The sequence below is a fragment of the Ammospiza caudacuta genome, chromosome 1 (genome assembly GCF_027887145.1).
Source record: "Ammospiza caudacuta isolate bAmmCau1 chromosome 1, bAmmCau1.pri, whole genome shotgun sequence".
In the NCBI taxonomy this organism is placed as follows: Eukaryota; Metazoa; Chordata; class Aves; order Passeriformes; family Passerellidae; genus Ammospiza; species Ammospiza caudacuta.
Window position 1 is genome coordinate 76,293,120 of NC_080593.1, and position 24,436 is coordinate 76,317,555.

Genomic DNA, 24,436 nt, shown 5'->3' on the forward strand with positions numbered 1-24,436 from the left:
ATTGCCCAGTCATTGGGACTTTATAGGATCTGATATTTTTCCCTTGAATTTTTGCTGAAATGTAGCCGATATTAAAGTCTATTAAAAGCAAAATTACTTATGTAGTTGGACTGATTTATTTTTTATTCTACTTTTTTTCAACATTTTGTACTTGAAGACCTTAGTTTTGTTATATCATATACTGTACATTACTTCCTTTATTTACTTGTCATCTTCTATATTATGCTGTGCATAAAAAGATGTGTGTGTGACAGACATTTCCAAAGCCTGTCAGTGCATTTAAGAATAGTTGTTATCTATGTAGCTTTAAAAATGTACTGTAGGGATGATACTAATCTTTTTCCTTGTATGTCAGGCTACTTCAAAATGGAATCTGAAAAAATTTGTAAATAAATTTTCCTCACACCTGTAAAATCTTTGCTGTGCCTGAATGTGTAGAGTCTTGTCACTTTCATGAACATATATATAAAAATAGAAAAGAAGCATACACTCATCCAACAGTCACAGAAGTTGTGATACAATTGTTGTATTGGTTTAATCTTTCATACTGACCATAATTTTGATGATTTTCATTTGAAAAATTTTATGTTGAATATTGGCAAAAATGTCATATTCAGATGAAAATTTGTTTTGTCATTTTTTTAAAAAATATATCAGTCAGCTATTACACTGATTTATTTTTGAGTGCTGACATACTTTGGACATAATCAATCCTCAATCATTCAGATGCTGATTTACAAAATGCAAGGTTTTCTATTACAATTGCTTTAGGAGGGTGTGGCTTAACTAATAATTTTATAGAACTTAACAGAATTGTTGATATCAGAAGTTCTTTCACTGAAATACTGGATTTGTAAGTAAAAACAATGGACTATTTGTATATTCCATTGGAAGCAAGATGGTATATAAGCAAAAAATTAAGTACTTGCATTATAAATAAAAGAATAAATTATGTTTCAATGAGTTCATCTCACTTAGCATGAGGTTTCAAACTTTGATCAGCTAGTTTAGCTAAACCAAATTCTTGAGCATTGTCGGTTATTTGCATGTAGTGGCTAAAATGAGTGGTTTTTTAAAGTCTCCATAATACTACCAGATATTGTTGATAATTTGCCTCTTACATTGAAATGAACAGTATGTGACATATTTGATCTGCTCTTTCTGATATGTGTTAAACAACTGTTTAAAAATCTGGTTGTAACTGAAATGTTAATTCCAAACAGAAACCAACAGAAGTCATTTATGGAGAAAGCATAGAGAGGAGTTCAGATTACTGTGGTGAAATAATTATTCTTCTGTGTTGAAGAGACTGACTGTTTAAATTTATTGAGCCTTAACAATTCTTGCAGGGTATGAAGGATCGTGTGTGGAAATACTAAAATGCTGCTTTACATGGGGGTTTAAAAAAATTGATGTACCAAATTGGGGAATTTAAGAAAGTGATATAATTTGAAGGCTGATTTTTGGAAAAACCTCATCTGTTCCACTTGGAAGAAAAGTTATGAAGAGGACCCTATTTTTTTCTTGGTTTTTTTTTTATTCATGTGTGTCTTCCTATCACCTATCAAGAAATCCTGCTAGGTATTGCAATATGGCTCACTCTAATATGACTAAAAGAAATTAGCTTAAAACCAAAATGACACCTAACTAACAATGTCCTTGCCCAAGTTTAAAAGAAAAAAAAAATAAACCAGCTTTATGAACACTGAGCTGTTAACTCACATTTTATTTAATGACCAGAGTTAGGATAAGATTTTAGATATTTTTTAAGTATTACAAAAAATATGAAATCCATAAATCAAATTGCTGTAAAAATAAAACCTGAGTTGAAAAACAATTTTGCAAATTATAATTATTGAGGACATATTTTTTATTAGATGGAAAAATTTATTTTCAATTTTTTTCCCTCAGCTGTCTACCTTGTATTGCAATATTATTTGAGATGTAGTAATTTAGAACTGAACATGCTATGTTTATTTTCCAGACAAAAATAAATCAGTTTCTGTACCTTGTAAGATTCTTTTATGACCCTTATACATACTTATATATACCAGTAGGTATAAATATGTATATGTATTTAAAGAAATATATGTGTATGTATGTATATTTATATATATATATATATATATATATATATATATATATATATATATGTATGTATGTATTATATAAGTATTTCAGGTGCTAAAAATAAAAAAAAATAAGTCTTTGTATAAATATTGCCTAATTTGTGTTCTCTCCATCATAAGTAGTTCTGTATTATAAACTACATTTAATGTCATATGGTGCTTCGTACATCACAGCATGGCAAAGATTGTCTTTAGCCTTCACTTTTGAAAAGAAGCAATGATTGGGAAACTTGAGAAATAATGAAAAGCTGATTACAGATATTATAAAAAACTGGATTATTTTCAAAAAAAGTGCAGTTAAAAATGTGTCAGTCAAGGTGGGAGGTGTTTTTCTAAATGTACACATTCACCTTTGACTTTGGAAAATGTACTAGCAAATACTAGGAAATGTACTAGCAAAAAGAAATTGTTTCACTTGTTAGAAGTATTTTAATATTGCTGTATAAATTAGAGGGTAGGTCTACAGTTTCAGAATGGGGAATCTCAAGATAGGTGAAACAGGGAAAATTGTACAAGGAGAAAGAGAGTGGACCACTAGCTTAGCCACACTCTGAGAAAAAAGGGATAAAAAGGCTGGGGTTACCTTAGTACTCTGGAAATGTAACATCTAATTAAAGACACAGGTCTATTTTCAGTACAGGTACTTTCTGTCATTTATATCTTTCTCCAATGTAAGCATAAAGATGCCAGAGCTGACATGGGTGTAGGAAGTGAAAACCACCTCAAGGTTAGCTGCCTTTAAAAGGCATTCTACCTAGGATTGGGGGTTATAGCAGCTATGAAGCTACTGTTTTATAAACAGCTCATCACCTTTTCCAAGCTGGCAGATGTGTCCACAATAGCATCTTTTTGGAACCCAAAACTGTGCTTTCTTAATTCTGGTAGAGAGGAGGAAATGCCGTATTGTCTAATTGAGACACAAATCTTTCATTCACTACCTATCAAATTGCTGAATTTATTCCAGTTTACTGCTGTTTCAGTCACAAGGCTCTAGCCATTTTGTTCATTGTGCAATAAATAGCAGAACACAATTTTCATATTAAATATCTTCATTTCAAATCACTTGAAACAACAAAATGCTATGTGAGACCCTTGGGTCTCCTGTGCCTTTTCTTTAGCATGAGGCCAGCCATTCTCCTTCTTTTTAAAGATGTGATTCAGAACACATCTTAAATCTTTGTGTGTTATGTTCAACCTGCAAGTCCTGTTTTATGAGTTTAGACAGTGTGATGTTCTTTTTGCTACAGGGCTCTTAGGCACAGTTTACTGCTGTTCTGTGCACAATAAATATATAAATAATTTACTTGCTCTAGTCTGTATAAATGATTTGTTTGCTTAATGTGTTGGAAATAATTTGACATATTATAGTTGCTGTTGTTGTTGCCACAACATTACTACAAATAAGCAAGATCTATATCTTGTTCAGTCTCCTGGAAACAATTTTTGAGCTCTTTATTTTAATGCTATTTTTACAAGTTTTCTGCTAATAAATACACAGTGGTGTTATGCCTTGAGAAACAAAGACTTAACAAAGTATTTTTTGAATAATCAGTCTCATTCTCATTTAAACAAGTATTTTTATGCATACTCTCAATATTTTTTACATATACTCAGTAACACAAAAATTCTTTCAACTCCCCCTCATATGACCTCAGAACTCTATAACACAATTTTTACACAATCTCTCCCTTGTCATCTTCATGCATCCCAGTCAGAAAATCTAAAATAAATCAGGAAACTTTGCCAGTCTTGCTTCTTATGAGAAACATGACAGAATTTTTTTCTTGCCAAAAGCCCAAGTCTCATTTTTACATTAAACATATGGAGACATGGAGATTTCTCTCATGATTATGAGCGCTGTATTAACCTCAAGAAGACCAGAGAGCAACTTTGATGTGTACAACAGTTATTTCAGATTAAAATACCTTTCAAGTCTACTAGCAGCTGGACTATATGTAGTCTATAATTCACTTATAATTCATTTTCTTTACTCTCTTGCAAGATGGCTTTTACCTGTTTGCTTTCTCCCTTTCAGTGTGTGCCTCCTGGCCTTACTATGCACTATTTCAACTCTGCTCCAAGTTAGAATTATTCACTTCTTCATGGATTTTCTGTGTAAATGTAAACAGAACAAGGGAAAAAGAAATATCTTCATGTCTTCATGTCCAATGTCACTTTCTTTTGTGTGGGAATCTTGAAATCAGTGAGGCAAATGCCTTTCACAATGTGTGTGAACAGATTTTCTCATACCAATAAGAAAGATGGCTTTGGAAGGCTGTGTTTAAACTTTCTATCTCTTTAGCATTTGTCAAAAAGTGGCCTCTCAGTTGACAATCAAACAAACATTGTTTTTACCCATATATTTTTTTTTCAAGAAGGTGACCATAAGTGACATTCTGGAATGTTTTTGGACTTTATTTTGGTCTTGTAGTCAGGATCCCCTCTTTCGCTGCAAAATCTCTGGCACAATTTTTTTCCTATTTTTAAAATCACAAGTGTACCAAATAGACACTTTGTCCAAACTTCTTATTTTCCATGGAAACAAGCAGATATTTTTTTTAAAGTTACTCCATTTCTTAAAGGATCAGAAAGCGATTTGTTCATCTCTGATATGACTGCTCCTTATTTTTAAAGACGTCAAAAAGAAACTCTTACTCTGAGGTTATTGCTGAAGTATACTTTTTTGAATTATTTCTTACTGAGTTTGCATGTCTTTCCCTGTGAAGATAAGAAATATTAAAAATATTTAAGCTCATCAGCTGTTTACTTGGTGGAAAAATTTAGCTTATGTCTCATTACACTACAGAAATTTGCTCAACTTACCAGATGAATGCAATTCATATATTTGAAGGGAGCCCAGAAGTCTGTAGAACTGTACAGCCATTCAGTTTTAAGTTCACACACAGCAAGTACTGCAATGAGCTAATACTATTTCTAGTCTAGCTAAAGTATTAATGACAGACATGCAAATGCTTGTCTGTGGATGTATGTATGAATTATTCTGTTGGGAAGAAGAAAAGTAAGAAAGGGACTATTGAATCTCTGGAATTTTGAAACCTTTTTTGGTCAATAGTAAAACCTATTTTTATAAGGCATGATATAAATGCTTTGCATTGGAAAAAAATATAAAGTGGATTGAGCGTCCAGACAAAAAGTTAATTCATAGTTACTCTACTCCCTAATTAAAATCTATTATCAAAACCAAAGAGGGGTAGCATGTTCCAAGTCCATTTGCTATTTGTTACAGCCTCCATGACACAAAATTTTTCATCAGAATTTCTCTTATGGTTCCTGATTCACAAAGTTCAACATTGCAAAAATATGAAAGGCCACATACATATTATTTCCAGGTACAACCAGGGTTTTTTTCAAAGAAAAATACTCATGAGTTTTTCTTTTTTTCTTTCCTATCAGAAGCTTAAGCTCAGACATAATTCCTTACTACCTGTTCTAGAAGAATATGTTTGACGCTTGTGATAAATTATATCCAGACTTATGGCCTTACTATTTCATTGCCATATTGTATGGGCCTTAGACATCAGTTTATATTCTGCTATATACTCTTTCAGTTTTTCTGGGTTTTTTGACAGTAAATAGGTTGGATTTGCGATATGATGCCTGCTTGTTAGCTGTGTTTTAGAGAGCTTTATCTCTAATCTTCAAATGTCAATAAACACTGAGAACAAGCCATATGAGTAGAGAGACAGGAAGCCTGAGCAAATTTTCTTCCACTCCAGAGCAGTGGACAGCTCTCTGTCTCAGGGAGTTAAGTGCAGGTAAGAGCACTGGAGGAATAAATACTAGATAAGTTTAAAACAAGGGCAAAAAGGGCTGGGAGGCATTATGGCCAGAGGAATTTATCACCCCAAAAGGGGACATAATCTGTGTCTAGGGCTGATGAATATGGTGAGCAACCCTCCTTTTATGCTCTACCCACCCTCCTTCTCTCATGATACATGTGCTTTAATTTTTCTTTTTTTCCTCATGAAGAGTCCCATGATCAGCAGCAGAAAGGGAGAGAGACAGAAGAGAAGCATAAGGAGTGACAGTCGAGTACAACAAGCAGAAGAGGGCACTGGTTCCTGCTGTCCCAGGGATGAGCTACCACTCTAAGCACTCAACCTCCTGAATGATGCTGAGCTGCCCTCTGCCTTGCCTACCACCCTTCTGAAACTACTTCAAGACAGACTGAATTTCATGAAAAACTTATTGTGTGGATTTTTAAGCGTTTGGAACATTTCCCATCTTTAAACAAAATTACCTCAATCATAAAAGAACTAGTGCTCTACTATGATAAACTAAACTAGGCTTGACTAATTCACCTAATTTTCACATATTATCATCCTACTTTGTATTATAATATAAGAACAGCCACACAGGGATAGAATAGGGATATGGAGATAAAAAAGTGCCTGAGAAGGTTAAAAAAGAGTAATGATAAAAGGATCATGTCCATCCCCCCTCTCTTTAGTACTCCAAACTCCAGCTATTTTGAGCCCAGGGAACTTTCCGAGCAGAACATGGTTCTGTACATGTCACCACTTCTAGAGATTTCTCTTCCATTTACTTGACCTGTCTCTGCTTGAATTCTAATGGGTCATGAACTGGTGTCGGCTTGTGCATTAAAAATAGAATTTGGCCTATTATTTTCTTCTGGGTGCACACACACTTCAGCAGCATTATACATGCGTTTTGCCTCCCAGCAGAACTCAAAGTGAAAAGGCTCTTCCTTTCAAGTATGTTGCGCTGGGAGTTTGAAATTCATAAAATGATAAAATTTAAGACCATGGCCTCTTGAAATGCTGATTAATCTGCACCCACTTTGTAGACTTAGGTTAATATCTGTGAGCAACTCTTTCTGTGGACATTCAAACAGTACAGACAGTTGCAAAGGTATACCCTCATTGGCTATGCTTAGAAAATATCTGCTGTTTCTTTCTTATTCAGTCAAAAATTCCATATATGAATCTATGTATTAAGACTCAATCTAAAAAAAAGCAATCTTCATTAGAACCAAATGTAAAAATATTGTCTTATTTATTATGGTCCCTACTTAAAGATTCACAGCTGGACAGAATATTGAAGAAAATTTATCTGAAAATATTATCATTGCTGATATTGTTTCAATTATATTCATTACGCAGAGAGGCTGTGAGAAGCAAGCAAGTTCAGATGACCTCCAGATATCTCTTTAAACTTGAATTGATCTGTAATTCTGTATGTCTAAGTAGAAAAATATCCCAGCCAATGAAGAAACAACAAAAAACAGAAAGAGACAGAAAAACCACAAAAACCTACCATCTAACCCCTAACTAAACCTAAAACCAAATCAATTTATAAAGTGCTGATCAATTTATAAAATTGCTGATAACTACTAAGACACTATCTTATATTCTAAATTAGCAGATTTCACTCTGGCAAGCCTGTCTTGATATGAAGTTGTGAAATTGAATATGAAGATATTCTAGAAGAAAAGTTTTATTTTGTGTCCCTTATTAGTCTGCTCAAAAAAAGACTAAATAATTGTAGTTTAAGCAGGACACAAAGTGATGAACTGAATTAATCAAGCATTCAAAAGTAGAGTGAGTAAACAGAAAGACACTGTTTTAAACAATATTTCATGTTGAATTTCTCAGAAGACAAGCATGTGTAGATGCCAATGGAATTTCTGATACACAATGTAAATTTCCAGTTTAGGGACTACTGATTTTTAGACTGCAGAGTTATTCAGTTTCTTGTCCAGAGACGATAAATTATTTGAAATTTAGAATTATTTGTTTCACAGAAAAGCCACAACAAAATAAAAAAAAAGACAGAATATTGAAAAGATGTAAAATGCAAAATGCTGATAGATAGGCTTATCAAACATATTTACAGACTTATTTGCAAATTTCTCCTGGTTTGTGAAAACAAACTCAGTGTAACATTCAACAACTAGCTGTGATTAATACTGCAGTTATTCAGCATCACCTTTAATTATAATGTCTGATTTGTTAGAAGACATTCTGTTGGGCCTTCAAAATGGCTGAGCACTTTATAAAGAATACTGTATGAATAATCAATAGCAGTGCATGCTAACAAGTAGAAAATTACCTGCCGTATACATTTTTAGTATTACAAGCTTGTATTTTGTGAACACTATTAGTTATCCTAATATCATTTGTTGGAATGAAGCTGACCCAGATTTGTTATGTGCCACTGCTCTCCAAGTTAAACCTTTTCTTTGAAGGATTGTATGCAATTAAACTGGTCCATAAACTTCACGTTTACTGTTAATAAAGGTATAAATTGCATGTGGAGCAAATACTGTTCTTAACACTGTTACCTCATTCAATTACCAGCTGAATTAATTATCATCTTCTTCCTTTTCAGTTATTAACTTACTATTTGTCTACCACTGTTTCTGATAAAATGTTTTCCTATCTAATAGCCGCAAACTTCATGTCCTTGATGGAAAATTTCTTGTTTAAAAGCCCTTCTTTGACACAAAAAAATTTATCAGCTTTTGTTTACCTCAAAACTTCAACTTCATTTTGTGGGGTTAATTCTTTTCAATTGACCAGGTTACTGCTCTATAACTCTAGAGTCCTTAAACAGTTTTGCTCCTTTCTTCAGGTATTTACCTCAGGAATAATATGATTTTGGTTGTTACTTTTTAAATAGAGGGGAAACAAGCTATTTATGGAATGGTTCAAAAAGAATTTGTTGATATTACTTGCTTGTCATGAATTAATATGTCTTCAGGGCTCTCTTCCCTCAGACCACTTTTCTGTATATGTGTAAGTTAAAAAATCATTCAAGGTATTTTACGTGATGCTTGTTTATGTTAAAATGTGTGCAATAAATAAACGATATGTATTTTTATAATGTTAATCACAAAAAATATATATTTCAAAAACACTGGATGAAATTTCATACCTAATAATAGTACATAAGTTTATTCTCTCCTTCAAAATTTTTTCCATAATATTTGCAAAGAAAGATGTGCTGAATACTGTGAAATAAAAGGAATGAATATAAAGAAATATTTGTAAAAGGAAAGAATAACCAACCAAATTAAAAACAATAAAAAGAGAAAAGAGCATTTCTGAGTGTTTTTCAAAACATGTTTTAAAATGGGAAAAACTTTAACAGTATTGAATCATTTTGAAACTAGGAGTTCTGTAAATAAAGCTAGTATTTTCCTTTCTTTTTCTATTTAAGTGTGATAAGTAAATAACCTCTGCTTGTTCTATTTACCTTGTCTGTCATTATGATCCCAGTTTGTAATTCTCTTTTTTAATTTATACTATACACATTCCAAGCAATGTTTCTTTGCAATTATATTTGTTGAATTTTCATAAAGAGATTTTACATTACTTATTATTAGTTATTAGAATGCACAAAACAATTTCTCCTACAGAAGTCAATCTTTAGCTTAGAGCAGCAAAGTTCTTGCAACTTATTATGTAACATTTTTATGAAAGTGAGTCAGCTATAGCTATCAGAGATGGCACTTACTGTCGTATTTCCCTTTATAGATATCTTTGCACAAAAAAATACATATAGCTTATGAAAAACTAATTCAAAACTACTACTGAATAAAGCTTAAAACAGATTCTTTTTGTATATAATTTAATGAAATAACTAAAAAAATAATGAAAGAACTAAGGGAAGTTGTAATATTGTTTGTTCAATATGTAATTTTAGGAGAATACTCACTGCAAAATTCAGTCGTAAAAGCTCATTACCTCTTACACACACTTTGAATGGTAAAGCAGCCTGATGCAAACTTGCAGCTTATTAAATGTAGAAAGTCATGATGCTGAGTGCTCTGTTAGCCTTCACTCCCCCTGTCCATGTCTCTGTGGCTCCCCCCATCTCTGCCCATAGCCCAGTTTGGGATCATCAGCAAACTCATTAATGTTGCAGTCAATTCCTGCATCCAGATCATTGATAAACAGATTGACAGGACTGGCCCTGGAACTGCACCCTGAGAAACATCACTGGTGACCAGTCATCAGCCAGAGGCAACTTCACTCACCACAGCCCCCTGAGCTCTGCCCTCAGCTCTGCCCATGCACCATGAAGCCTCACACACATCCGTTAGCTCCTTCAGAATGCTGGGATGAGTCCCATCAGTCCGCATGGACTCGTGAACTTCCTGTTGATGCAGACAGTCCCTTACAATTTCAGTGTTTGCAAGGGGAGAGTCACTGCTCCCACAAATCATGGTCCTCCAGCTCAGGACCTGAGAGCCCAAGCTCTGCTACCATTGCTAAAGACTACAACAGAAAAAGCATTGAATGCCTTCATTTTTTTTTCGTCCCTATTAGTCAGTTGGCCATCTCCAACAAATATTTGTCCAATGTTTATATTCCACCTCCTCTTGGTATTAACGTACTTTAAAGCACCTGCTGCTGAATCAGCAGCCATGGTGAAATCACTCTCCATGGAAAGATGCATTCCTCCTCCCAAGGTTATCTCAGATGCTACAGGGAGATACTCAATCCATCCCTTACTGAGTGAGAGGCATGGCTAGTGTCAGTCAAGCTCCACCTAAACATAAATAGTATAAAAGTGAATTAGGAATGGGGAAGAATTGGGGAAGGTGCCATCCTAACTTCTGGGATCAGTCAACAGCCTAACCCTGACGTCTTCCTCGTAAGAAGATCTATTGGGTAAAAACCACACTCTGTGAGTGTTGAATGATGATCTCACACCAGTTTTTATTGGGTATTAGAGCTTTAATGTGCAGTGCTTTGAATTAGAATATTACTTTAAACAGGTTTTTGCAGTCAGATGCTCTCATCAGCAGTCTTTGAACCCTAATCTGTCACCATCCTATTAATTAAGAGCATTATTCTGTACACTGTTAATGCAAGTCCTTCAAAAATACTGGCAATCTCTGGCAGTGGGTAAAGGTGTGGAGACCCAGGAGGGAGTCTCTCTGTTTGGAGTGTGACTCTGCACAAGTTGGTCGAGCCACCCTCTGATGTGATGAATTGCTCAGTGAATGGTCCCCACGGTGGGACATGGGCAGATTAGCTGGGCAGAAGGGTCTCAGATTTTCTGAGGCTCTGACAAACTAATCAAACACTAAGGGTTTGAATAAATCTACCCTTTTCATGTGACAGAGCAATCAAAGTAAACTCAACCAAAACCATTGTCTTTAGGCTCATAGGCAAGTCTTCCCTGACTTGAAATGAAAGATTATATTCCTCCTTTCCTCAGTACTTCTAGCATTCTAGCAAAATCTCTAGTCTATCAACATACCAGTTCACACTGTTAAGTCATCAGGACTGTCTTGAGTCATCAGGACTCAAGAGTCCTGACTGAAGCCTAGTAGCCTCTGCTCATATTTTTTTTTACATATACTGTTCCAAAATAAAAGAGATTATTAATAACAACTCATACTGTTATAGAATGTCTGCAATAAATGAATATATGATAATCCAAAACCTGTGAAGCTCTCATGTAATAAATCTATTAAGCTCTCTGAGAAAATATCCTCTTCCACATTTCATAAAAAACCACTTGTCAAAGCTCTTTTCACATTCAGGACCCAGATAACCTGTAAACCAACATAATTCAGATATAGTACTCTCAATAAAGGTGATAAGACAGCCACAACTGTTTCAAGAACCTACTATTCTTTCTTGCTTTTCCCCTATTTTCTGCTACAAATAAGCATTTCTATTAATAAACACTTCCATTAAAATGAAACATTACTATAACAAAGATAGCAAAGTTTAGATATGTTTCTAAATAATTTTCATGAAGATTAACAATGTCAGTATCAAGCCAGAGCACTGAATTTTTTCTGGTAAATATTTGCACAAGGGCCAGCATCTACCACCACAAGTATTAAATTCTTCACCATTGCATTATATACATTTTGATAGAAAATTCACAATATAAAAGGAAGAGCTAGAATTCTAACCTTGAACACATACATAAAATACATTCATTGAACTCATTTGAACTCCAAATTGATTTTTACTAAACATCACTCAAGGCTAAGTGAATTTTAGTTAAAGAGTTAGTGTGGCATCATCTGTCCCTCTAACAAGGATGTCAAAAATAGCCTCTGGTCTGCTTCCAACTGAGCTCTTATCTTTTGCAGAAACCCATCTGCTGTCACATCAATGAAGATGATTTTTTTTTCCCCAAGTATTTTTCAAATGCATTGATATTTATCTTAGGTACTGTAATAGGTATGTGTAAGTTAACTGTAGACAACGAAAAGAATATTTTTTTTTAAGGTCCACATTATTAATTTAAGGAAGATTTGTAAACTGAAGCTATTTTAAGTATTTCTTTCCTTTGATATCTGAATTCCTTAATAGAGTGACTAGCTTCTCTAGTGAAGATTATAAGGGAGGAAAAGGATGCTCCTGGAGATACTGGATCATATTTAGACCAGCCGTAAGAAAATATAACTTCATTGGGTATTATGTGCAGTTTCATCGCAGCTGAAATGATCTATATCTGTGAAATTTACAGTTTCTAAACACAACAAGAAAATAATGCCACTGTCACAAGCAGAGGCAAAGGGCACAAACTGAAACACAAGAGAATCCATCTGAACACAGAGGAAGAGTTTTAATCATGAAGGTTATAAACATATACAGGTTACAGAGAGGTGTTTAGAGGTACTCAAAAGCCACCTGGACATAATCCTGGACAGCAATCTCCTGATGGCCTTACCTGAAGAGAAGTGGGGTTTGAACAAGATGATCTTGATGACTTTCCAGCCTCAACCTATTCTGTGAATGAAGCAATGACCTAAGATGTCCACATAAAGTAAGGTAGAGTAAAAACTGGTTGAAGATTATGGCATACTTGTCAGTTTCTTGGTTGTGCTCAAAGATCAGCAATATGGGGATTAAGCACACTTTTTTCCCTAAGCTTCATGATTATCTTTTTAAATGAAATTGGTTCCTTGGCTATTCAGAATTATCATCTATAAAATATGAAGACTTTTTATCTCTCTTACTGGCATGTTGATTAATTCATGCAACTGAAGGTATTTTACAGAAGTAGCTAGAAAACCACTAAATTTATTAATAATAAAATTAATACAAAGTGGTTCTAGTAAAACTGGGAAAGAAGTTAAAATAAGGGAGATCGAGTGGGAACAGGGATTGTTTTGAAGGTTTGGTTGTACAGTTGAAGACTTTTTCTGCACTGCTAATTTGAAGTATAAATATTCCTCATTTGCCATTGTACATACATAATATATCAAAATAGGTGTGGTAAGAGAAGTTAAGCTTTACTTCAGGATGAAGTACATCTAGTCTCAGTGTTGAAAAAATAATCAGTGATGTAGTACTCCTAGGTAGGTAGCAATAACCTTTTCACCTTCAAGAAAGACCTGACTACCTGTTGCATCTCTCTTTGGATAATACAATGTCTAATTAAACAAACAATTATTCGATCAACAAGCAGATCTCTAAATGGGGTGTCTGATCCATCCTTAGTACTCTTCTTTGTACAATTAAGACAAATTCAAAGATAGCACCTTGTGTATATTTATAACCCATCCTGTGCAACAGCACAACATGCTTACTTTTAATTGTTTGTTGATTTTCTGACTTAAATTTTAGGTTTTTTAACAATTCAAGTTTAGGCCCAAGCAGTAGATATTTATTAGGAAAATTAAAGGGGTAAAATCTCCCTCCTCTCATTATTAAATATATATTTTTTCATATTCAAGGGGAAAAACATCTACACAACTTCAACGTAATTATTCTTTAAGTTTTCTCAACATTAGAAGTTCAGATAAAAGACACATTTCAGATCAACATTTGTATCTAATCCATGGCAACTGTCTGTTTGTCATAGAAAATGCAGTGCTTTTCAATTTATCTTAGCCTGCCTCTCACTGAGGGAAACTTAAACTGGCATCTAGGGTATGGGACCACACAGTCAGAAAAACAGACCAGAGATTAAAAACAAAACAAAACAAAACAAAAATGCCATTCTGAAGGAAAAACAGCATTATAGGAAAAAAAAATGTTTCTCAGATTAAGACAAGAAGTACTTGGGGTGGGATACTTCATTGGGATGAAGTGTGCCTGAACGCTTGGAAGCAAAGGGAATCTGTGATCCAGCAGGTGCGAAGTACTTAAGCTATCGCTACCAAGAAAAGGAATGGTACTGGCAAGCCACTAAACCATACTGTTTGTAAAATGGGGGTGATTACTTCATCATCATTTTTTGCTATCAAAATAGTAAAAGTTAATCTAAGAAAAATCCATCTGCATTTATCTGTGAAACATATATCCTATTCCATCCCACCCCCAATAATCATCAGTTGATTATTGGAGAGATCCAGCTAAAATGGTAAAGGGAGGTGAATTTTCCTTCATAAATAGTTATACAATTTTTATAATTTCTCTGCATATTTTTAAAAGTACACCTTGATGTTATGAATTATTTACAAAAATACATTAAATCCTGTTTTATGCTTCAAATGAAACAACTCAGGAAATATTCCTATCAAAAAAGGGTAAGAAATAACTGAGTAGAAGCTTGGCTCTCAATATATTGAATACAATAGGGATTAAAACAAAGTAAACTTAATTTTATACTTAATTAAATACAGCAGGACCAGACTGCCAGGGACAGAGATGCAGTATCTGAATAATTTGACTTTTTTTTCCCTATTGATCTGCAAGTTTTCTAGATACTGCAGCCTATTCTATCCAGTTAAACCTCTCACTCTGATGAAACACTTTTCTTCACTTCCAGTGCCCAGTCAACTGTTTTACAACGGAAAAAGACAATTTGGAATAATGGATAACTCCAGCTGCATAAGTATTAATGAGCCATTTGCTTTATGTTCATACACGTAGATTTCTTTTTATGACATCAGAAAGGAATGGGTTTTATATCATTGAAATTGCAACCATATACAGGAACGTAGTAAAACTCCTGAACAAGGGATAAGGGAACCATAATGATGAATTTGAATACTTCCATGCACGTAAACTCAAAGCTTCCAAACTACAGATACACAAAATTCCTACAGAATACTCCTATAATATTTTTAATAACTCAAGAGATTGAATGGTAAAAGGTTTTACCTCCCCAGATAGTGGGTACTATGTAACACAGCGGAAGAAAAGCAGAAAATGCATTAACCACATAAACAAACTTGCAAGTGATGAAGTTTATATCGGTAGATAGAATACATAATCTATTGAGGGCAGCTCTGGTAGCTGCTGCTTTCAGTAACCGACCGTCTTTATTGCTACAGGAAGGCAGCACAAAACTTCTGTAGTAACAATGAAAAAAAGTGTCATAAAACATGGACTTAAAGACTTATATCCAGTAAGATTATGAAGAGATATTTTGTGAAGAAGATGAATGGTGCTTTTTCAGTAATATATAGTGGAGAATATCTGTACTGTGATAGGTATGAATAGTAAATAAAAATCATAAAAGCAATGAAAGTAGAGAATTTTTTGTCATACTTAGGTTGGGTTTTATTTTCCCAGTGCAACAAAGCTTTCCAAACATTGCTGTAGGAACCAGATTTGTGCTTTTATATCCCTTTTGCTCAAGGGGAGTATTTGCTTTTAATAGTATATTTTGCACTTCTTTAATATAAATTCTATTAAGGAGAATTCAACTGTGTTGGCCATACTACCCTTTTTCTCAGGTAATCATCAAACTTTCATAATGCAAAACTGTAAAGACCTGCCATCATACAATTGTGTTGCAAAAGGTGGGGTAATGTTAATGTGATTTATATTTTTTAAAAATTCATTTAGGATTAAAAAGAATATTTTAAAATATTTCACATTTATTGATGTGTTTGTACACATTTTTCAAAAAAGTAGCAATCTTTTGTCATCTTTCAGTTTTTTAGAAAGTACTTAAACAAGTAATTATGAAAACAGCATTTTTTGACATTGACATTAGAAGCTATTTAGTACTCACAAATGGAACATCTTTAACAGTTGGAATAATTAAGGGAGTACAAGAGAAAATGAATCATTAAAACCACATACTGCTTCGTCTGACTTATTTTCAGTTAAAGGCATTTTGCACTTTAAAAAAAATTTTAAAAATCAATGATCTATTTCCACTATTAAGTGAAAGTATCTATTTAGACACTTCAAATATTAATAGTCACAATCACTATATTTCCCTAAATTTTGCAATAAGATCTCTCATGAATTAAAATTACCTCAGCTTTCTTAAAATGGGCTGGCCAGTGTTTCTGCCCCTGTGTGTTTTGCTTCTGTCTTAATAATATGTCCTTTTGTCAACTCTTTAAATAACCATTCAGATATACAGTTGTTGATTCTGAAGTTAGCTTAATATTTTTCTCAACTACATAATAGATTCCAGTGACTTGTTGCTGTTGTTGTTCCAGGTTAAGATTCTGTTTACTTTTCTCTTTTTCCTTTTGATATCAGGTTATCTTATCTTTAGGAATTCTTAAGTTTCTCAATTTTTATCTTTCTATCCCCCTCACTACACTCCTCTTTATTTATAAAGCTGCTTTCAATATCTACCTCTTTAGAAACTTGCTGTTCATTGGATAATGACAAGCTATGAAACTTAATGAAGGAATAATAGTATTCTTAATAATTCTATTTATTGCCCCTATGGTTGGGTTTTCACAGGAAATACATTCATCTCTCTATAAATAACTTATGAAAACCAAAACTGGACTTCTCATTGTGGCCTAGTGACTTCTGAATCCAATTCAACTGGTTGTTGAAGCTAACAGCAGAATATTGCAAAGGTTTAATTACAAACGGGGAACTTCAGTATTTTTTCCTATATTTCCAGAGGTATTAATCTCTGTCCCTGTAGAACTGTAGCTTCAGGAGTCATCTACAATTAAGGTACAACTCTATCACTGTGGTTTAATTCCTTTTTTCATACTTTATCCCTCCTGAGTTGCATTTCTTGTGGAATGCTTAGTACAGATAGCCTACTTATTAGGCTATCAAAATTATTAATTGGAAATAACATGCCACTACATTAAGCAGCACTCCATAGCAGTAATTAGTAAGTCAGTGTAAATAAATGCATTAAAGACTGTATCCTACCATGAGAAATCTCTTGGACATTGACTACTAATGTCAGAACAGTTACAAGATTCGCATGTAGGGTATTCAATTTTTTAAGACATCTGGGTTTTTTGGTTTTAAACAATTGTCTTGCCAATCTTTACAGTCTGTATTCTCAAAGTATCTCTTTCAATATAGCCTGTATACGTGCTCAGAAGTCAATATTTTAAGAATTTCTCCTCTTATGTAGATGTCAGCTATTTAATATACTCAGACATCACATTGCTGATATCTCCATTGCTAGAATATATTTTTGCATAGTAATGCATACTCTTTGCCATTTACAAAGAAGATACAAAATTAAGGACTGCTTTCTTCTTTTTTGGTGTCTCCCATTAAAAATCAGACTCAAAATGGAACCACCTTCTTACCTTTAAATAAGAGTATAGTCTTATCATCAAAAATGTTTTGAAAGGGAGATTAATTTGCAAATTGCAACATGTTGCTTGTACTATATTATCTGATTCCCAAAGTCTTCTTTCATCACTAGATTGCCGTGTTATTGAGTAACAAAATTAAGGCACTTCTGGGAAAAAAAATTTAAAAAGGAAAAAAAATTGAGCCTTCTAGGTTGGAATGACTATTGAAATCTCAGAAAGGAGGACAGTAAATGATCTACAGTTATTAGCTGCCTCATCCTGAGAATGATCTATCCTCATCTTACTTTTCTTGGAGATTCTTTTATTCTCGACATCTTAAACACAGTAACACCAATGGAGTCATCTGTCAAGTTGAAGTCCCTGCTAAGTATGAAGACAATTGTGAGACTTCAACATGAAGTCCTGTAGACTTCATGATCTGCCTGTTCACCCTAGCTAGGTGGTCTGTAACAGGCAGGATACCCATCCTGCTGACCTTTCCCTTGATCTTTACCCACAACCACTCAACCTTATAGTCATTACCTTTGATTCCAATATACTCCCTAACATTCAGGACAACCCCATCACCTCTCCTGCTGCACCTATCTCTTCCAAAGAGCTTACAATTTTCCATTGAAGAACTTCAACTGTGAGAGCCATCCATAACATTGCTGTGCTAGCAACTTCTATGCCAGTTTCCTGATGAACCATGGCTTCTAGCTCCTCCTGTTTATTACCCATGCTGTATGCATTGGTGTAGATGCATATCAGCTGGGCTGCCAATTTCAGCTCCAACACTGACATGACCCCACCTCAGCTCTTCTCAAGTGGGCCTCTCTGTATTACTTCTCCCTTTCAAACCTAATTTAAAGCCCTCTCAATCGGTCCTGCCCTCTGGTGCAGGCAAGTGGACCACATCCTTATCAGCGCTTATTGGTGCTGATCCACCATCAAAAAAGCACATTTCCAACTACAGCACCATCACCTAAACCATATATTAATCAGTCCGGTTACCTTTGCTTTCAATACTCACTCCTAGTACTGAAGGAATTGAGGAGAACACAATCTATGCATGGACTCCTTTGACCGGGTCTCCCAGTGCCCTAAAGTTTGATGAGCTTCAGTTCATTTCATGGATGACTTGTTTTTCAATGAACTTCATTTACCTTGTAAACAATGGTAGTTAGCTAAATGCACTCTCTTAAGTGGTATTTCATACTGAAATTTGCTTATATGAAAGTGCCACAGTGACAAATTGAGTGAAAACTTCCTAGGAATAGGGAACAGTTTCTGGAAAACAGGACACTGCACTGAAAGGTGAATATGAATGTCTGGAGGACTGTAGTCAGCTCCTGACTGAGAAAAGAGGAAGCCTGGGATGAAGTAACAGACCTTTTGATGGCTGCTGATGCTTTAAACTCTTACTATTTAAAAGCATTCTTTCTTTAGTTGGGAAGAAACCAAAAATTAAGAAGGTCTCTATTGAGGTATAGTATTGTTAGATTAAGAGTCAAATCATGGTTAAACATCTTTAGTCACACAAAATGGTACCCGAAAGCTCAGTAATGAAGACATTCTGGCTGAGCTTTGTCTTTACAAACAAATCCTTTTGCATAACACAGTATTTGTGATTGTTGGTAGTTGCATCTCTAGCTTTGAATACAGGCTGCACAGTCATCAATAAATTAGACTTTAAAGCCCCTTTTCATGTAGTCTTTAGATGTAACTTTCTAAGTGTCCTTGTCAAAGGAGAGGGATTTTTTCTGCAAGGACAAAAAATATGTAAATTAAAGCATCTTGGATGATCCTGTGGATGTCACTAGGGCTGCATAATTTTTATGCATTTTTCATTCTATTTCAAGCTAAGTTTTATAAGATTTCTTTGTAAAACTGCTTAGTTTAATTTTGAATACATTATTTTCTATTTGGTCAGCACTGTCTACCTTTCTGGGATTTAGCACAAAGGCACCTGAAAAAATAATGGAGCCTTTTCTTGAATTCCTGAAACTGTAACACTGCTGAGCAAAGTGGGACAGTGATTCAATTAGTGTTCTTTTATCTAACACAAGTCAAGTAAAGGACAAGGAGCTTTGAAAAACCAAAACAGCAAACATGAGTATTACTAATTGGAAAAAGTTATTTGTTGATAACATAAAGATATTCATTAAATCTTGTGCATAATGAAAGCCACAATTCAAAAATCTGTTTTAACATTCTTCCAACTACTCAACATGACATTTAGTATGAAACTGTAGGGATTGAAGTACCAATTTTAAATAAAAAACTCAAAATATCTTAAACTCAGAAGCTGCAAGACTCCAAAGGTAAATTTTGAAAAGGCAGTGCTATCCTACTATCCTATTAAAAAACAAAAAATAAAAAACTAGCAAACTGCCAAACAGCATCATTTTCATCTCTGTAGAGGTTCAATGAAAACACTTTGTTGCAAATACAATTTCCGGTCAAAATCATTTTTGAAATGGAAAATGGTCACCCCTTTTTACTTACAGCTTGAGCACGCTTTCTCTGCTGAAGGCACAGAAGTATAGACAGTGCAATGCTAAACACTGAAAGGCTGATGTAAAGGAGTTTTCACATCCAAAATAATATAATAATATAATCATAGAATATCCTGAGTTGAAAAAGACCCAAGGACACAAGGATCATCAAAGTTCAGCCTGGTCTGGCACAGGACAACTCAAAGAACCACACCATGTGCCTGAGAAACACTGTCCAAGAGCTTCTTGAACTCTGTAAGGCTGCTGCTTTGACCACTTCCCAGAGGAGCCCATTCCAGTGCCCAAACACCCTTTGGGTGGAGAACAGTTTCACAATATCCAAGTTACACATTTCCTGACTCAGCTTCATGCCATTACCTTGGGTCTTGTCACTGACCACCAGAGAGAAGAGATCAGCAGCTGTGTCTCCACTTCCCCTCAAGAGGAAGCTGTAGACTGCAGTGAGGTCTCCCCTCAGTCTCCTCTTCCCCAGGCTGAACAGACCAAGTGACCTCAGCCACTCCTCATATGGACTCTCCTCAAGACCCTTTGCGTTCTTTTGTGCACTCCGTTGGAATCTCTCTTAACAGTTTAATGTTTTTCTTTTATTGTGATTCCCAAAACTGCCTCCAGCACTGGAGGTGAGGCTGCCCCAGCTCAGAGCAGAGCAGGACAATCCCCTCCCTTGCCCAGCTGTGATGCTGTGCCTGATGCCCCAGGACAGGGCTGGCCCTCCTGGCTGCCAGGGCACTGCTGGCTCATGTTCAACTTGACATTGACCAGGACCCCCAGGTCCCTTTCTGCAGGGTTGCTTGCCAGCATCTTGTTTCCCAGTTTGTATGTAAATCCAAGGCTGGATGTAAATACAAAATGTACAGGAAGTACAAACATAAAGAATTTAATTGTTCAACTCTCCAGACCACGACTATTTTCCTGTCTTTAAATTGTATTACTTCAGAAATACTGGTAATATATCTCAGGTTTGTGAGATACCATTGTCCTAAGCTTCACCAGGGAACAACCTATGTTGCCCTGTCTGAAAGTTAACTTCCTACTTTATAATTAAATGTGATTTCAGCATTCATACTTAAAAGTAAAAAGACATTAAGTTAGAGGAACAACCTCTATTGCATATCTTGGAATGCTTTTAAAACTCCTTCTTTTTATTAATGGATTTCAAGTTTCAATATTTCATTTAGAATTGTCAGTGTTTGCATTTAAAAAAAGTAATTACATGTATTATGGATAAATAATAACATGGAAGATGAAAAATGGCTATATTTTTTACCTGAAATGTATTTTTTTAAAAAATTCACAGTACATTGTACATTATATTACTAGCATAATATTTTATCTTCAGTTCTCAGGTCTATTTGTGCCTTAACAATAAGTGTAAATTATTGTCTAACACGTTTCCTACACCAAAAAATATTGAGATATTTAATATTAGCATTAATGTGGAGAAAATATGCTCCATTTCTTATTATTTAGTGTTATAAAGTTTAGTTGCATGGAATTGCTAACAATATTTCCTCAACTGTATGGCAAACAGCAGCAAGATGGTATGGATGATAACAGTGACTGCAAGTTTTAACCATGGAAAATTGCTTATATTTTAATTGGTAATGTTTGCAATATTAATTAGGTTGGAGTAGACCAATCAAAATTTTATTTCCATTTTTATCATCTTACTTTTTAAATAGGACGATTGAATATCAAATGAACAATAATTTCCTGCCTGAATTTTGGATTAATACTGTTTCCTACCGTTTAGGTCTCATGTTCCACATGTGACAATAATTTACCAAATCCAGAGCACTGAACAGTACAGATCTCACTGAAAGCATACAGTCAATTGGTAATAAAAATGCACAAACCTTGAGACTGAAGAGCACTCACACTACCCAAGTACCATCTGATAGATCACCCAGACATCCTAAGAAACAGCAATGAATTCAGAGATTTTCTGGTCCAATATTCTACATGGGCTATAGAAGATCACAGATCATGGTGTCCATCATAATTCTAATAAAGTAATAGACCTGATTTTTTTTTTCTGTATTTTTCTTGTTGGTGAATACTACAGAACTGATTATTTTAGTGATATCTTAAATCTATTAATAGATTTCATTTTCTTTTTCCTCTATTTCCGTTTAGACTTTCTGCTTTTGGATTCTGTATTCTTTCATACATTTTTATATTCTGAATAGCTTTGAGCCTCAATTTCAAAAAATCTTTCTAGAACTGAGTACCTAGAATTATATTAAATGTTCTACGTGGGATTTCATTAGGTTTTCTTTCACTGATATTTCCTGTTTCAACTCAAAATACTGATACTGATGCTTTGCCTTTTCCACAGATTATTCAAATTTTTATTGCAGTTTTGTAGTGATCAATTCATCCGTCTAGGCTCTTTTCCAAGCATATAGTCAATTTTCTTCCTTTTTTTTTTGTTTAGTCCCCAAACACATGATTATGATTTTTTTTTCTCATTTTTACACTGGTTCCCTTTTCTATTCCTCTTTGTAACCTCCCTCCAGAATTTTTTCTGCTTTTAGTAGCACTCTTTACCATCTCCTTACTTACTATATGATTCACAACAGTGAATCATATAGTAAGTAAGGAGATGGTAAAGAGTACTACTAAAAGTACTCTTTATTGCTGTAAAAGTACTACTAAAAGTACTCTTTGTTGCAGTACTCTTTACTCTGGTAAAGAGTACTACTCCTCTGTTAAAATAAGTTATTCACAGAATCACAGAATGCTCTGAGTTGGAAGGGAGATGCAAGAATTGCCAAAGTCGAACTCCTGGCCCTGCACAGTGCCATTGCCAAGAGTCACTCCATGTGCCTGAGAGTTCACTTCTTGAACTCTGCTAGGCTTGGTGCTGTGACCGCTTCTCTAGGGAGCCTGTCTGAGTGCCTAGCCATCCTCTGGGTGAACAACCTTTTTCTAATATCCAGCTTAAACCTACACTGACATAACTCCAGGAGATTCCCTCAGGCCTGGTCACCGGTCCCCAAGAGAAGAGATGAGTGTCTGCCTCTCCTCTTCCCCTCATGCAGACTGCAATGAGGTCTCCTCTCAGTCTCCTCTTCTCTGGGTTGAACAGACAAAGTAACCTCAGCTGCTCTTCGTAGGGATCATTTCTGTGGACTGGTGTTTGACTTGCTCGGTTTACGAATATTCTCAAGAGACCTGCAGTTTCATGTGCCACTTTCTTTATGCACAGAAGTGATATAATCATCACCATTTGGGTGCATTTGGACATAGACAGGCACATCCTCAGGGTGAATGAAAGTCCTTGAGCAATTCCACACCACGTTCTTATCTTTCAGATGCTTGTCTTGTTGGGTCACAATATAAAGAGCAGTTTATTGCACTTAACACAATTTAGGGAGCAGCAGAATAACTTTGGCGCAGAATTGCACAGGAGATGAAGCTGCATTTGAAGATGGAGCTCCCTGAGTATTTCATTCACTTCAAAACTGGAAATTTCCATGTTCAGACTTCCATTTCCATTCTAAATTTGGCCTCTGCTCATGCAGAAGGTTCAGAGTCCTTCGCAAAGACTTATGTATAACATTTACTTTGCTTTTAACACAAAAGTCTGTTCTTCTTATTTCAATTTTTACCATCAAAACTCCTCTTTCCCTTACCTTGTCTGGTTGCTTTTTGTCACTATTATTTTTGTCATCAGTGAATTCTTAAAAATTGTCAATATGTTTTGCAAATTTTAATTTATTGTAACTTTGGCAATTCCTATTTTGCTTTGACTTTGAAGATTAAAGTGTTTGTTTTCTTCATTCTTTAGGGCCCATATTCAGCTTATGAGGCATCAGACTAACACAGAAATATCATCTAACTACTCAGTTTTTCCTCTGTAAAAGATTCCAACCTGAATGAATATTTCTGTATTTATGAAGTCCACAAAATGACAGATGACTGTAAAAAATTCACACATTATCAGCACTGTAAACATTTAGTTGAGAAGTTTCCTATATATTAACAATGTCCCTCCCTGGGAAATTTAGCTTTGGGAAGACATGCAACATTATCTATGGATATCCTTCCTTTCTCCCCATTTCCCTGAGGCTGTATTGCTGCGAAGGACATCATATGTTATGAAATATCCTTTTGGTCAATGTGAGCATCTGTGTCAGCTATGTCTGCTCACAACTTCTTGCCTTTCCTCAGTCTTTTTGCCTTGAAACAGAGTGGGGAGAAGGCTTTGATGCTGTGCTATTCAATAACAGCCAAAATACGGTGTGTTATCAGCGCTATTTTAAACACACATGCGAAACACAGCACCATATGGGCTGCTATGAAGGAAGTGAACTCCATCCAAGACAAACCTGGTACAAAAGTGGAGAATA